The sequence below is a fragment of the Phalangium opilio genome, unplaced genomic scaffold (genome assembly GCF_054372755.1).
Source record: "Phalangium opilio isolate 3A_F unplaced genomic scaffold, DU_Popi_V2 ptg000101l_1, whole genome shotgun sequence".
NCBI lineage: Eukaryota > Metazoa > Arthropoda > Arachnida > Opiliones > Phalangiidae > Phalangium > Phalangium opilio.
The window spans coordinates 7918579-7921840 of NW_028324204.1; the positions used below are offsets into that span (position 1 = coordinate 7918579).

The following is a 3262-nucleotide window of genomic DNA, read 5'->3' on the forward strand; positions in this document are numbered from 1 at the left end:
CGGTGTTGTGAGGTCTCAGTTGTGACGTAAAAAGTCAAAGTTTTTCCACAATACCTGACGAACATTTAATTTCAGAGCTTCCGTGGCTCAATGGTTAGCGCGTTCAGCTGTTATCCGAAAGGTTGTTGGTTCGAGCCCATTCGGGAGCGGTGTTGTGAGGTCTCAGATGTGACGTAAAAAGTCAAAGGTTTTCCTCAAAACCTGACGACCATTTAATTTCTGAGCTTCCGTGGCGCAATGAATAGCGCGTTCGGCAGTTAACCGAAAGGTTGGTGGTTCGAGCCCATCCGGGAGCGGTGATATGAGGTCTCAGATGTAGCGTAAAAAGTCATAAGTTTTCCATAATACCTGACAACCATTTAATTTCTGAGCTTCCGTGGCGCAATGGTTAGCGCGTTCATCTGTTAACCGAAAGGTTGGTAGTTCAACCGCAACCGGGAGTGGTGTTGTCAGATGTAACCCAAAATATAAAAGTTTTTCCACAATAGCTGACGACCATTTAATTTTTAGGCTTCCCTGGCACGATGGTTAGCCCGTTCGGCTGTTAACCGAAAGGCTGGTGGTTAGAGCCCACACTGGAGGGTTAGTGTGAAGTGTTATAAGTAACGTAAAATTCAAAGGTTTTCCACAAGACCTGACAACATTTTAAATTCTAAGCTTCCGTGGCGCAATGCTTAGTGCGTTCGGCTGTTAACCGAAAGGTTGGTGGTTCCAGCCCACCCGGGAGAGGTGTTGTGGGGTGGGGTCTCAGATGTAGCGTAAAAAGTCATAGTTTTTCCACAATACCTGAAGACCATTTAATTTTTGGGCTTCCGTGGCTCAATGGTTAGCGCGTTCGGCTGTTAACGGAAAGGTTGGTGGTTCGAGTCCACCCGGGAGCGGAGATGTGAGATCTTAAATGTAACGTAAAAAGCCAAAGTTTTTCCACAATACCTGACGACCATTTAATTTTTCGCTTCCGTGGCGCAATGGTTAGCGCGTTCGGCTGTCAACCGAAAGGTTGGTGGTTCGAGCCCACCCGGGAGCGGTGTTGTGAGATCTCAAATGTAACGTAAAAAGCCAAAGTTTTTCAAGAATACCTGACGACCATTTCATTTTTGGGCTTCCGTTGCGCAATGATTATCACGTTCATCTGTTAACCGAAAGGTCGGTGGTTCGAGCCCACCCGGGAGCGGTGTTGTGAGATCTCAAATGTAACGTAAAAAGCCAAAGTTTTTCAACAATACCTGACGACCATTTCATTTTTGGGCTTCCGTTGCGCAATGGTTATCGCGTTCATCTGTTTACCGAAAGGTTGGTGGTTCCAGCCCACCCGGGAACGTTGGTGTTAAGTTTTATAAATAACGTAAAAAGTCATAGTTTCTCCACAAAACCTGAAGACCATTTAATTTTTGGGTTTCCGTTGCGCTATGGATAGCGCGTTCGGCTGTTAACCGAAAGCTTGGTGGTTCGAGCACACCCGAAAGCGGTGCTGTGAGGTTTCAGATGTTACGTAAAAAGTCAAAGTTTTTCCACAATACCTGACGACCAATTAATTTCAGAGCTTCCGTGGCTCAATAAAATTCGCGTTCGGCTTTTAACCGATAGTTTGGTGGTTCGAGCCCATCCGGGAGCGGTATTGTGAGGTCTCAGATGTAGCGTAAACAGTCAGAATTTTTCCACAATACCTGACGAACATTTAATTTTTGGCTTGCGTGGCGCAATTGTTAGCGCGTTCAGCTGTTAACCGAAAGGTTGGTGGTTTCAGCCCACCCGGGAGAGGTGTTATGGGGTCTCAGATGTAGCGTAAAAAGTCATAAGTTTTTCCACAATACCTGAAGACCATTTAATTTTTGGGCTTCCGTGGCTCAATGGTTAGCGCGTTCGGCTGTTAACCGAAAGGTTGGTGCTTCGAGTCAACCCGGGAGTGGTGTTGTGAGATCTCAAATGTAACGTAAAAAGCCAAAGTTTTTCCACAATAACTGAAGACCATTCAATTTTTGGGCTTCAGTTGCGCATTTTTAGCGCGTTCGGCTAATATTCGAAAGGTTGGTGGTTTAAGCCCACCCGGGAGAGGTGTTGTGGGGTCTCAGATGTAGCGTAAATGTCATAAGTTTTCCACAATACCTGAGGACCATTCAATTTCTGGGCTTCTGTGGCGCATTTTCAGCTCGTTCGGCTGTTATCGGAAAGGTTGGTGTTAATGGTCTTCAGGTATTGTGGAAAAACTTTGGCTTTTTACGTCACATCTGAGACCTCACAACACCGCTCCCGGATGGACTCGAACCACCAACCTTTCGGTTAACAGCCGAACGCGCTATCCATTGAGCCACGGAAGTCCAAAAATTAAATGGTCTTCAGGTATAGTGGAAAAACTTTTATATTTTGGGTTACATATGACACCTCACAACCCCGCTCCCGGGTGGGCTCGAACCACCAACCTTTCGGTTAACAGCTGAACGCCACGGAAGTTCAGAAATTAAATGGATGTCAGGTATTGTGGAAAACTTATGACATTTACGCTACATCTGAGACCCCAAAACACCTCTCCCGGGTGGGCTCAAACCACAAACCTTTCGAATAACAGCCGAACGCGCTAAAAATGCGCCACAGAAGGCCGAAAATTTAATGGTCGTCAGGTACGGTGTAAAAACTTAGGCTTTTTACATTATATCTGAGACCTCACAACACCGCTCCCGGGTGGGCTCGAACCACTAACCTTTCGGTTAACTGCCAAACGCGCTAACCATTGCGCAACTGAAGCCCAAAAATTGAATGGTCTTCAGGTATTGTGCAAAAACACTGACTTTTTACGTTACATCTGAGACCTCACAACACCGCTCCCGGGTGGGCTCGAACCACCAACCTTTCGGTTAACAGCTGAACGCGATAACCATTGCGCAACGGAAGCCCAAAAATTAAATGGACGTCAGGTATTGTGGAAAAACTATGACTTTTTTACGTCACAACTCAGACCTCACAACACCGCTCCCGAATGGGCTCGAACCACCAACCTTTCGATTAATAGCCGAACGCGCTAACCATTAAGCCACGGAAGCTCAGAAATTAAATGGATGTCAGGTATTGTGGAAAACTTATGACATTTACGCTACATCTGAGACCCCACAACACACCTCTCCCGGGTGGGCTCAAACCACAAACCTTTCGAATAACAGCCGAACGCGCTAAAAATGCGCCACAGAAGCCCGAAAATTTAATGGTTGTCAGGTACTGTGTAAAAACTTTGGCTTTTTACGTTACATCTGAGACCTCACAACACCGC

General features: G+C 46.2%; 2 non-coding genes across 2 annotated transcripts; one reads left to right on the top strand and one right to left on the bottom strand.

Annotated features, from left to right (window-relative positions):
- Positions 1 to 954: 954 nt before the first annotated feature.
- On the top strand, positions 955 to 1027 carry TRNAD-GUC (transfer RNA aspartic acid (anticodon GUC)). The gene has a single exon. It is a non-coding gene; the product is annotated as a tRNA-Asp (tRNA).
- A 1938-nt stretch (positions 1028 to 2965) lies between these two features.
- On the bottom strand, positions 2966 to 3038 carry TRNAN-AUU (transfer RNA asparagine (anticodon AUU)). Its single transcript has one exon. It is a non-coding gene; the product is annotated as a tRNA-Asn (tRNA).
- Positions 3039 to 3262: the final 224 nt, after the last annotated feature.